This window comes from Chiroxiphia lanceolata, chromosome 1, assembly GCF_009829145.1.
Source record: "Chiroxiphia lanceolata isolate bChiLan1 chromosome 1, bChiLan1.pri, whole genome shotgun sequence".
NCBI lineage: Eukaryota > Metazoa > Chordata > Aves > Passeriformes > Pipridae > Chiroxiphia > Chiroxiphia lanceolata.
Genome location: NC_045637.1, coordinates 140078879 through 140092362, shown reverse-complemented (window position 1 = coordinate 140092362; position 13484 = coordinate 140078879).

Genomic DNA, 13484 nt, shown 5'->3' with positions numbered 1-13484 from the left:
GGCTGTAAAACAGCCCAGCAGCAGGATGGGGGACTCTGGGGCCTGGGGACGAGAGAAAATTTAAATTAAAATTGAAATGAGTGGTTTCTGAAGGCAGTTTCAGCAGCACTGCAAAGCCTGGCTCCATGCTCTCCAAGGCCACCTCCGGATGCAGTTACTGGGAAATATCATGTTAGGGAGCTGGAGAAAATCCTCTTCAGGCTGTTTGTCTTCAACAGTTTCTGGAGACTGGGAGCTACCCTCTGTGGTGGCAGAGATGGGGCTGGGGCCATCCATGGGCAGTGCTGTGAAGATGTCCCCATCCATATTTTTCCTCAGTTCCCCAGTGAACATCCCTCAGCTCTTCTGCCCAACACAGGGTGTTGTTACTGGTCAGGCCAATGATTCGATAGCCCACTTATTGGGAGCATATGACAGACACTTACCACATACCCTAAATATTCTCAGTAGTTGCCATTTATGAAACTCAGGCTCCTTTTTAACACCCCAAAGCTCTTAGAAAAGGTTAGACCTCCATATCGGAAGTGAAGTTTTATACTTTCCACTAACATTTTATGTAGCATTTTTATTGCTGATTGTAACACAGCACTTGTGGTCTCATAGGGCCCCTTGCACTTTGTAGCCTTAAAAATAGATTTCTTTTTGTTGAGGGATGAAAATGCTTATTAGGATATTTAGGCACTTCTAGGAAAAAAAGCCCAGTGTTTGCAGCTGGCTCCATTTACTGATTAGAGTTTCATTAACCATGGTAATAGTATTCCTGCTAGTAAATACTTGCTGGAGTATTTACTTTACAATGCTAAAGTATTGCTTGAAAACAATACTCTCCTTTGTTTTCTCATTCCAGTGAAGTTACCATAAGAATACAAAGGGGTCTGATCCCAATGGACGGCTAGGTTGGGGTTACACACAAATGTACATATGCACACATGCCTAGATTATCTCTCATTCACCCAATTAACAGCCATTATTTAACCAACTTCCTTCTTACTTTTACACAAACAGAAGGTCTGCCTATATAATCAAAACATTTTCTCCACACAGCAAGAATTCCCACTTTCTGACTGGAAGAGTCCACATCTGACCGAGAACTGGAATTAACCATTGAAGTTTTAAAGAATGGTAAGGAGTAAAGGTAGAAGGTTTTGCATGAGCCAGAAGAAGAGCTTGGGAATCGGGAGGAGGAGCGTGGCAGGACCGAACAGGGACGAACAGCAGGCAGTTGTTTCCAAGTCTCATTGTTTCCAGCCATTTTCCTTCTTGTTCCATCTATCTCTGCATCTCCCTGCACACCCATAGAGTCCCCAAGCACAGCCTACTGTGCCATTATAGCTCCATTTTACATCAGTGCCTTGTTAACTCAAGTCTGGTTCCTTGTTCTCTTTAGTCCTTTTATTTTGCATCCCTGAGAAATTTGTCTACAGTTAAGAGCCATCTGTCATCTCCTACGGACTTCTCCCTTTTGTAATTCATCTGTCACTCTCACATCTGCTAGAGATTGAGCAGAAGTTAAACAAGGTCTGAATGTCTCAGAAGCTTGCCCTGTAAGACAAGAAAATAATATAAAACCTTTGTATGGTTTCCTCTGGAGCAAAAATTTAATCTGAGTTTACATCTCACTGGCTTTCTGAGGTCTCTTCTTAGGCTGAGCTTGTGTTTATCTGCACTTTGAAAGGAGTCCCTCCCTTGGAGACAGTATCCCCCATTCACTGAAAAGCACAAAAAATTATTTACGAAGATCACTCTTTAGCAGAAAGTTACCTCTGCTTGACCCTACTTTTCTACAGAGAAGCCCTACTCAAACACTTTTTGGATTGATAACAGTATTTGATATCCACCAAGGACGTGTTCAGAATTTGCCATACCATCAAGGGTGTCTGCAAGGATTGTTAAGTGTTTGGGGACTTAACGGTACTGACACTTCCACTGATTGAAAAAGAAGTATATCAATTTTAAAACATACCAACTTAAAAAGAAAGTGCTTTGTTAGAGGTTTTTCTTTTAAAGCCTTCCTGAGATTTGTGCTGACAATAAACATGCACTGATGGACTGAATTAATTTCCTATGTGATCAAAACACATGATGTGTTTGATAATGGAATTAGAGAACACTGCTCTCATAAGGACATTGCTGCAATTAAATATTTCTTCAGACTCTGGCACAGCTGACATACAAGCGTGCACAGGAGGGGGGGAAAGGGGGAAAGCAAGATGCATTTGCCATGGGATGGGAGGGGAAGCCAGTGAAGGAGGCAGCTGCAACCACTTCCACCAAGTGGAAGCTTGTAGAGGAGGGGTGACCCAGTCAGATGAACAAATTAGGGAACAGGGAAGAAGGGAGAGTTGGTGGCATTTGGCTGTCTGCACCAGCCTTGCTGCTACCTTCTCACCAGCAGCAATCCTTGCTCTGAGGCACACAGAGGAGAAGTCCAGGTCTCGTTCTCACTGAGATAAGATGCAATATCTGGTACAAGCAATAAAATTAAATGCAGCAACAGCAGCCTGTGTCTGTAGGTACCTAGTCAAGGTGTGCATGGTGATGCTGAGCTGCAGCAGCTGAGCAGGAGGCAGGCTCTCAGCAGGTCCTCATGGGACATCCCCAAATGAGGAGCTACTGGCTAATGAGTGCACCTCTGGACACACCTGAGCCAGCAAGCAAGCCAGTTCTGGCAAGCCAGGGCATGATCCAGAGCTGCCTGACGCAGCATGAAAAGAAATATGTTAGACCAGCCAAGGTCTGATTTTTGTCTTTCTCCTTCCATTTTTCCAGGTGCAAGTTGAGCCTCAGGTACATCAGAGGGGTTAGTTTGGCATCTGTGCCAGATGAAGTCACTGGAAATCAGTGACCCCGGAGTGAGTCCCAGATGAGGCAGATCTGACTGTGACATTTGGTCATTGCAGCTGCAGGGCCAAGGAACCAGTAAAGCTGTTTGGCCACCCAACCTTTGGCAGCGCTCTGTGCAGCCCTCTGCCCCATGGCAACATCTGTGCCCAACCTCTTCCCCAGTAGCATCCCTAGACAGCACAGCTTCATGAACCATTGTGGTACATTAATCTTTTCCTATTGGGTTTTATTTGTAAAAAACGGACAAGCCTAAAATCTTTCCACAATTTCTGAATTTACTGTTTTCAGGAAGCCCTGACACCTACACACGGAAATGAATAAGCCAAAGCACCATCCTTTGGTGTTAGCCACTGTAGCTGCATTCAAATATTTTCCACCCTAAGACCAGTTAGTGATTTCCCTCTCCTGCACATGGAGAAAAGGACACTTGCAAAAAAAACCCAAGGAATGGTGAGAACAACAGTTTTTCAAAAACAGCAGGAACACCTGGGGTTTCCATCCCTTTTCCATTTTTCCCAGGTATATTGTCTTGGGGATTGTGACAGGGAGAGGTGGTAAGTCTTTTTGCTTTGAATTTTATAGCCTGTAATCATTTGTCAAGCTGAGCTGACCTTAAAAAGTGTATTCATCTTCCATTTATTGCACTGTGCATCGCCACCTTGGTTTAAGATGTTATGTCAGTTTACTATTTTTGAAAGGAGGCAGATACATGCATTTTAAAAGCCTCCTTCTCAGTTAATCTCAGCCACTGACGTGCCTTTGAAGATTTGGTTTTGAAGGGATGTGGTATCAGTGATCTTGACAAACATTTCAGTTTGCCCATTGCTATCCAGGGACTGTGCACACAAGTTTGCTTTTACTAACTGCAGAAATACAAGCAGAACAGACTTACAGTAGGTATATAAACAAGAAGGTCACAAGGTTAATGTTTGACTCTAATCCCAATGACTTTTTTCGAGCCATGCACAAAGCATGACACCAGAAAGAATTTACTAACAACAAAGTAAAGATAAACAAGTACAAGAGCACAACCCTCTCCTTTGTACACCAGCTTCAGAAGTTGCACAAAAGTATTTAAAGTACAAATAAAAGTAGCCTAGTTTTATAATAGATGTAATATTATCCATTCCTTTCCATTTTATATGCAATAAACTGCTCCAAGGTGCCAATAAATATATCAGAGGAACTTACTGATTTATAAATATTTTGAAAAAATAGAAACTATTGCTTAAATAACCATTGTATAGAGAAAATAATCTCCCACAAAATCTATTAAACTGGGTTAACGAACTAGCAAGAAAAAGTTTCAAACCTGTTCCCTCAATATCTAATTTAGAACAATTCTTTCAAGCTGAGTTTCAGACAAAAATAATGAGGAAAATTGCTGAATATGGTCTTTAGTGAACAGAAATTAAGTCAACTATTTACAGAAATGTTTGCAAGCTGTGACAAATACATTCAGGATTGTTTAGTTATGTGCAAGGTGATTCTAAATACAGCAAGTATATTATGGCTGTTAGAAAGGCTTTGTCAAAATTCAATAATATTGCTAAGGGCTCTTGAGACACAGATAGCAGATACAGGCTAGTAAACAAACCCCAAAAGAAGAGCACATTGTTTACAAAAAATACAAATGCTACCAGCAAACCTACTCACATTTCTTTTCACAGATAAATGTAAAACCTTATCAAAAGTTACTGCTTCTGTGCCCAGAATATTTGTTCTGTTTCGGGACAGTTTACTTTGGCAACTTACTCAACTTTGCAGTTGTAATCAAATGATGAAGATGAGACAGCGTGACTCTGGAGAGATCATAGGAAACTGCATCTTATCTGTTTGTCTTTTATTTACAGAGCTCTTCGTGTTTTGGCCTCCCTAATGCATTTTTCATTAAAAAAGGAGGACAAGTTTGACACACAACCTTCTCCCTCTGTGCACAAGGGAACTGGGATCCAGAGGCAAAATCTAGCAGTTTCTACCACCTCAGCTTCTTCCCATCAGCAGTTTTTAAATGATTTCCTCTGCTTTGGAGAATAGACATGTTTCCCAGTACTGCCTTGCCCCATGATGGAGAAAAGCCGCTTCTGGCTCTGCAGAAGTAAGTCTCAGTCAGAATTAAGTCCTCATTTAATTCAGTGTGAGCATATATTGTTCCCAACATGGGAGTATCCTGGTATCCAACATTGCCTTGTAATGAAGGACCCTGTAGACCCTTAACGGTGTTTTACTGCCAGTCCATGCAAGGTGTCTCTGCTAAGCCTCAGCTGAAGGATTTGCCCAGGGCAACATATGAACTCGCACGGAGGACTAGGGCTGAAGATTTGGAGACTGGATGTCTCTCAAATGCTGATCAGAGGAGTGATCATGAACCCCATGATGAGGATGGCACTGCCTTCTCTAGGGGACTCTCAGGCCCAGAGGGACAGTGTACAGTTCACATGGTGACACCTCCAAGAAGGCAGAGACAGAGCCCTGCTGCCATGGACCATGCTACAGTGTGGCAATGGCAGAATCCTCCAGTTCCATCAGCAGATGGAGTGGGACTGAGCTCATCTAACATCTGAAAGGTGAGGGTTCAGTCACCTTGGCTACCTCTGTGTACTATGCAAGGGAAGACTCTAAGACAGTGGAGACCAGCCACTGGAGTTACCAGTCTCCCTCCCCTGGAATGCATGGGTAACTAGCTCTAAATTAGTTGGCACTTAATCACAGGGTGAATGTCTGTGTCTGGATGAGCAGCACTGATCTCTTTCCACATGCTTCCTTCCATCCAAAGTACCTCCCTAGAAGGATCAATTTCTCTAGTGAATCATAAACACAGTCTGGGGTACATAAATCAGCTGTAAACTTCAGCAGGGCACTTACTAAAACTGAATAAGGTGTATCCCACCATTTTTGATTTGCTGCTCGGATGTCCTGGGCAAATCACCAGATAGTACCTACATGCAGGTACCACGAGAAGGGGGTCATGGTCCTGCAGCAGAGGGAGAGAATGACTCTGCAATTGTCTTGAACAAAGACTGGTGTGGAGGTGACTGTGAGAAGCCAGGAGACCACGATGTCTCTCAAGGTACAGCCATTTCTGAGCAAGCTCCTCAGGCCCACCCAAGTGATGAGTTTGGATTTCACCCTGTTCACTGGCATCAGTGGTTGATGTGAAATCTTGGGCTGTGAAGAGTGGCATGGTTTGATTTCTTATCTATCAAAATCTGTTCATGGTTAAGTGTGACACTTCATGGCAGTAGAAGTGTAAAATACCTTCCAGTCAGGAGTCTTCATCCAGAGGGCTCTTTTTTTCCCCTCTCTCACTATTTTAGCCTTCCCTCTGCTATTATTCTGACAAGGAGATTTAGAAATGTTCATACTTTCTGATCAGCAAGCTGGAAATGTCTCAACATGAAATACAACCTTCACAAGAGGAAACATCATCCTAAATTGCAGAGAGATATGAAATACCCCTGCTGGGATGCAGTGGTGGGAAATCTGTTGACAATAACAACTGCAACAGCAGGGCCATAAAACATGCTTACCAGAGCTGGGATTCACTGAAACACAAAAAGCTGTGCACCGACAGACGTGCATTTCAGAGAATCAACAACCTCTGTGAAGACCCTCCCCCTGCTTGTGGCGACCCCCTTGGTGAGGGGACAAGCGTGGGGACGGAAGGCTTGGGTTTACACAGGAAATTTAAAGAGCTGTTGCACCTCTGTCCCCTCTGCCCCTGCCCCGCCCCAGCCACCAGCACAGTGCAGGCAGCACACTCCCACCAGCATCACTGCAGCTGCTCAAGGGATGGTGGCTGTCAGCAGCCTTGGTGGAGTTGCAGAGAAAGGCAACAATCTGGCCAATACCAACGGGTTCTCTACACCCAAACTGCTCTTCAAATGTCTCCAAATGTTCAGTGAGCAAAATTCCTGCCTGCCCTGGGAGCACTGCTGCCAGCCCTTGCCTTTTCTTTTACGGGCTCAGCAGGGCATTCTGGCAGGAGTACATTAACTCAAAACCCAGAGTAATGTGCAATAGCAAAGTAGTAAAAAGTTTCTGTTCTTCTCATGTGTACACAAAATTTTTCTCAATTTCTGAGCACCAATGCCCTGAAACAGGCAGAGATATGTTTGAAAACTAGATTCTCATTAGGGATAGGAATTGAATTTCTCAAATGTTCTTGTGAAAACACAAAACAAAAAAAAAAAAGCAAAGGATTTGTCTCTTTGCCATCATCAGCTGTGTCAAGAATTTGCTTCCATAATGAAGACAACTTGGCTGAAGCATTTTCAACCTGCAGAATAAATTAACTGGTTTTAAAACAAAATATAAACCTATATCACAACTGACAGACAAGCTCTGTCAGATTGGCTTCAATTTAAAACTGAGCAAGTATCACCAGTACTCCCTCTGGGTTCAAAGTGATACTGCTTCAGTCATATTCTTGGCTCTTTCTGTCCTCCTGTGAGTTCCCTCCACCACACAATTGTGGAAATCTGATTTTAAACTGATGCACTCAGATCTTCCCAAGCATGATAGATTTTGTATGAAATGAGAAACTCCTATTGGTGCCAGGAGATGGTGTTTCTAGGCTCTGTAGCCAGAGGTAACTAAACAAGACAGGATAGGTCTCTGCATACTGAGGGGAAAAAAAATACCAGGACACAAGGTTTTCTAATGTGTCTCTCAAATGATGAAGTGCAATGTAAATTTTACACCCAGCCAATATATCTTATAACTGCCTAACAATTTCTAAGGATACAAAACTATATGTAGGTAGGTTAGAAATGCAAGTATTAAATATTTGTTAAAACACTTTAATCCTGTTGAGTTGTAACTCTGCTTCTCTCTAAATAGTTATCTTTCCCTGTATGCTTGCAAACCCCAGGAGCATCTTTCAGCTGGCCTGGGAACTGGATAAGGGAATCTACTGTCTCAGCAAACAGAGCACAGTCTCAGAGGCAGGACAGCACATAACTCAATTCAAATGAATGTGTTGTTATTCAGACACATAAAACAGAAAAGGCCTTGCCACTACTTAGGTTGTGACACAAAGGGTCTGACATGAATTTAAGAGGAATAAGTGGCTGAAAAAGCCCAGGCAATGGTGTGGGAAAATTCTTGGCACTGTACAGGCCCTGTGTAGGCTGGGACAGGACTGGTGGTGCCCTGAAAAGAGCACCTCCCGATTACAGTGGGTTCAAAAGCTGGTAAGACAAATTTCTCTAAATAAACCATCTGGTTAGCCCCCACACACACTTATTTTGCCCAATTTTAGACAGATTCAAATCGACAAACATTTTCCAGAGCTCTGACCTTTCCCAGTCTGCCTATCTCTGGCTTCACCTTTAATTAACAAGTGTTTTCTCCTGAAGCATCCATTACGCATCTATTCTAAGCAAAAAATAAACAGAGAGAGACTGTTCCCACCCAGAGCCCACCCCAGGGAAGTATCCATGAGATCTCTGATATTAAACAGCAAGCTGCTGTCTGCTCCCATTTCCCCAAGGTCATCAGCAAAATGGAGTTTGCTCGTCTTGTAAACTCCTCGCATGCTGCCAAGGCAGAACATACACCTCAGTATCCAGACCAGAAGCCTCAGAGAGCACACAAATGCAGAGAGCACTAAAAGGCAGGATTCTTTTTTTCCCAGTGATGTCAAAAAGCCCTTGTATCCTGCTTCATGCTGTGGCTAGGAATGCTGGAAAGTCCTAAGAGGATGAAGACTTTTCTTTGCCTTAGAAGAGACAGTGCAGATCAGCTCGGCAGAGGCAGTGTGTTCCTGATGTAAAACATGCAAGAAGATAATCCAACTTTAAAAAAATGTAAGAAAATATATTTTACTTTCTAAGTCTCTATTTACTCTCAAACACCTCCACAGTGCAGCCTCCGAAGGAGTGACCCAGCACAAAAGAGGAGATGCATGGGGCAGGAGTGACTGTAAAGGATGTGGGCAAGAGGTAGAAACATTGTAGAGAACATTTCCACCGAGCATTGGTTACAGTGAAACCAAATCACCTCTCTGCAACACTTGTGTATGATAAGTGCAAGGATGTCAGCATTGTCAGGATCTCCTTAGTGCACGGCTGGGCTTGAGGAGCATAAGCTGTACAGTGAAGTGACAAATCTAGCATGCATGAAAAGGGAAAAGAAGCTTACGACCTGTGTGGTAGCTCCATCACCCACTCCTTAGCCAGGCTTTCAAAGGTGACACTGGACTTCCCTCAACACTCTGTGTTCCCACAGGACCGTCTAGATGCACCATGATAGAGTGGAGCCATTTGCCATTTTGTAGACTGAGATGAGGCCAATTCCAGGACAAAATCCTCAGAGCAGGATACTGCACAAAGACTTGGAACTAACTTTCACTCTTTTTTTGCAGTTCAAATTTACCAGGCAACAGTCAGAAAAGGGACCCAAAGCATAAAACTTTGTGAAGGTCAAAATCAGGGTCCACAAAGAGCAGCACACAGCAGTTAATGGGTCCAGTGTTTGCTTAGTGATCTGAGCACAGTGCTAGAAGAGCAACTAGGAGTTAGTTATCGGAGCAATGGATACTCCAGATACTGTCAACAAAAGGATTCAGCCTGAAAGCCAGTGGGACCATTATTCATGTAAAGCTATTTCACAAACCATGGTGTTCCCTGAAAACCTGATACAGAGCAAAGCAGATAAGAAGGTGAAGAAGGTTTCCAGAGGTGATCCAAGAAAGCATGTGAAAAATGTCTGCATGAAAAAAAGCACATGGGAAAGGGCACAGTTTGTAACAGTACTAGGGGGAAGAAAATGCAATGGTAAGATGATTTTTTGAGCTGCAAGCTTCAAGTTTGCAAGCTACATACAGGCTAAGAGGATATGTACTGACTGCAGATACACTCCCTCAAGCATTCAACAGCTGCCTGCCAAAGCACCTCCTAAACATGACGATCTAGCAAAGTCCTGCCAGCTCACACACAAAATGGAGCAGGATTGCCCATATGACTGCTGCAGATGAGATGCTGTAGGAAGTGTTTGTAGCCAAGGCAGCATATTCCCAAGCTCTGTCAGGTAAGTCAGGCAAAGTCTCAGTGCCAGGTGGGTTTTGTTCGATGGCACATCACCAAGAGAGAGCAGTACTTTGTAAAGGTATTAGGAAGTCAGTTAATGATTAAAATATCTCAGAAAAGAGCTATCACTGAGAAACTTTTATACTGGGCAGTAGAATTAGGGAAGACAGAGATGTCAAAAAAGTATAGGCCAAGACAGGCTCGTGTGAGTCATGCGAGGAAATTGTTCATCTGCAGTAATGTAGGCACAGAAAGAAAATGAAATGCTTCTTGCTCTTCTGAGCTGTGCATGATAACAGAGGCTGCATCCAAACAGAGGATTATGGATATCCTACCTTTCTTCGTTTTAGTACACGTCAGAGAAGCATACACTAGCTAGTGAAGATCATTTCTGGTGTTTCATTCCAGAGGAAGAAATAGCTATGTCACCTCAACTTCCCAATGGAAATGAACCAAACACTTTATTAAAGCCTTTTCTGGTACCTTCCAAAATGTTTCTTACAAGTACTGCTCCATCTCACCCCTCTGTGATGTGTTGCATATGTGGGAGATGAAGATTCAAAAGGGTAAATGAATTGCCTAAAGCCTGCGGGAGTATTGGTAAAAGAGGCAAGATATTGTTTCTGTGTCCTACTTAATAAAAAGAAAGTCATTTGTCTTCTTTAATTGGAGATGTCCAGATTCCTTCTCCAATCTATATATCGATAGATGCTTATCCTCTCTAGACATTGCAGATTTTACTTATTGTGCCAAGTTAAAGGAACAATTTCTATTTTTATAGCTGGTTTTACAGCATGCTTAAGCATACCACATAAATTGCTTCATAAACATCAGAATATCACAATGCAAACTTCATTAAGCTTTAGTAGAAGTAACTATGTTGTCAACTAAATACATGATTAAGAAAATGGCAACCAACTTACTTCTTGGCTCTCATACCTTAGAATTTGATTACTATAAATACATACAATTGCATGCACTGCCAAATACTGTACTTCAATGTTTGTCCATAAAATGTAATTTGAAATGCACGTAGGATGGTACAGCTTTTGTCAAAGGAAGTTATTATCTGTGATAAAAGCAATTGTTGGCCTTAGAAATACAAACTAGAGTATTCAGACGGGAAATTTAATAAAAACAGAACAAATGTAGAAAGGAAAAGGGAGGTTAGCAATATGGCAAAACAAAGCCAGATGTAGCAGTAATATCTGCCCAGAGGCAAACCTGGGCTGCTGCCTATCAGAGTGGCAGCACAGCTGGTTTATTTTTTATGCTGGACATGGTGGGTAGGCAGACAACAGGCAAGTAAGCACTTAAACTAAGAAAAAGCCAGACTAACCTTACATTTCATTCTGACATGTATTATCTTAAAAGAGGGTAGGGTCATTTCATCAGGGAGCTTTCTGGATTTGGTTTTGTGTTTAAAACAAATGCCACTGCTTACATTTCATCTTAGCAATTGTCTCAGTTGCAGAGGTGAGTAAGAAAGCAAGTGAGCCAGGAGCACTGAGTCTGTGTGAGCTTTTCTCCAATGTGCAGTGGGCCACAGGAGACGCTCGAAATCTGTGCAACTCCTGCCCATGGACAACCTCTGCCTCTGCAGGGCTGGAGTGCTACTCCCAAATGAAATGAAGTGCTACCCCCAAATGAAATGTCCTTTTCTCCCATCTCAATTCCTCTCCCAGCACATAACACACACAAAAAAAAAAAAAAACCAAAAAAAAAAAAAAAAAACAAAAAAAAAAAAAAAAAAAAAAAAAAAAACAAAAAACAAAAACTCTCTGTGCATCAAGCTCAAGTACACTTCCCCAGGATAAGTAGGTTTAGGGGCAAGGAGAATGTCCTTGTTGAAACTCACATTGGGAGCCAGTGACCTCACTTGGAATAAACAGAAACTTTGAATAAATTCACTGTACTGTATAAACTTTTTGTTTCAGATTGAAAATATCAGAACGAGGATGTTACAGGAGAATACAGACAAATACACAAAACAAGCTGGCTCACATTACTGTCTTCCAGTTTTTTGTTTTCTTAGTTTGGTCATATATCCTGAAGTTGTATCACTCCATAGCAACAACCTGCTGAGTGAGAAGGGGATTTACAGCACTTTTCTCTGGTTCTTAAATATTTTCATCACTTAGCTGCCATTTCAGAGTTAAAGAAGAAGTAACTACACATTTTGGACTGACCTAGCTGTTTTCTCCCCTTTTGAAAGAAAGTTTTTTCAGTGACAAATGTGACAGAAAGTATGTTGTCTTGTGGGAGGGAAGCAGTGTCTATTACTCAAGGGTATATCTGAACTAAATTATCATACTCTAAAGTTTGGACTGATTTTTCAGTTAACCAACTGGTTTACCATGTTCCTTTAATTATTTAATTATTGGAGAAATAAGTTATCTGTCAGTGTTTCTCTACCAAGAGTTTATACTGATCAGCCTCAGAGCAAAGCAGAGCAGGGTAGAGGGGCAGCAGAGCCTGCGACTGGGTAGCTGGTACCTGCACCTCTGAAGTCAAAGTGGGTTCAGAATTGCTACCCACAAAGAACAGACATGTTAACCTCCACAGAGGATTTTATCCCTGTGCACACAACTGTATGCTGCCACTGAAGCTCACTCTGCAAGAGGAGTTGGGCAAGTTCAAGTTTTAAACCACATTTTCAGCTGATTCAAGCTAGGAAATCCCTAGCTTGGTTGCAAAGGCATAACTCTGGGGTGTTCTGGTAAAGCACAGCCAGACACGGCCCTGACACAGGGCAAGGGGCTGTGCTGCAGAATGGATGTGCCCCTGCCAGAGAAGGACCTGGCTGGTCATGGCTGACAGGGACTGCCCACCCAGGAAGGACCTGGTGGGGGCAGGCGTGAAGAGTGGGAGTGGAGGACACTGAAGAGAACTAAGTTGGCTGCAGGCAAAGTGTCCCATGCACATTCACAATAACAACTTGGGAGAGACTGCTCTTCTCAGCATTATTTCATCCTGTGTAATTGGTGTCATGAGGAAGGCACCAGCTGCCAGAGGTGTGTGGGGAGAGGGAATGTAAAGGCGCTGACAGAGGGCATCTGTGGCATCTTCCCTTACACTACCGAAATGCTCAGTGTCAAGCAAAGGAGAGAAAGAGCAGCAGTGACCTGGAGATGTGTGTGATCGTGGCATTGGCACCCCTGAGCTGGCACCCAGGGGATGGACAAGGAGTCATTTGGCAGCACCTTGCACAGCTTAACTGCAGCAAACCGCTTCCAGCACGAGCCCTGAAACCCCATTCTAGAAATGTTTTGACTCAGAACCAAGAGGCTTTTCCAGCTCCGCTATGAGTTCAGTTTCTCCACTGATATCCTTCTTGGCTCCCTAAGCTTTCATATGGCAGCAGGACTGGGCTTCCAAGCTACAGCCAAATCACCTGACTGCACAGAAAAGAAGAGATAGATGGAAAGTAAAGGTGGAAATAAATTCAGGATGATATTTTCCCTCATAAGGAATTGGGACAATTTATTTTCTCCACAAATCTTTGTTTCTTAAAGTATTGAGCAACCGATGAGAAAAATTAACACAAAAAGTAATGAAACAAGACTCTCCAGACTGGTGCAACTAGCTCTTCTGGAGTGGACTGCCCCA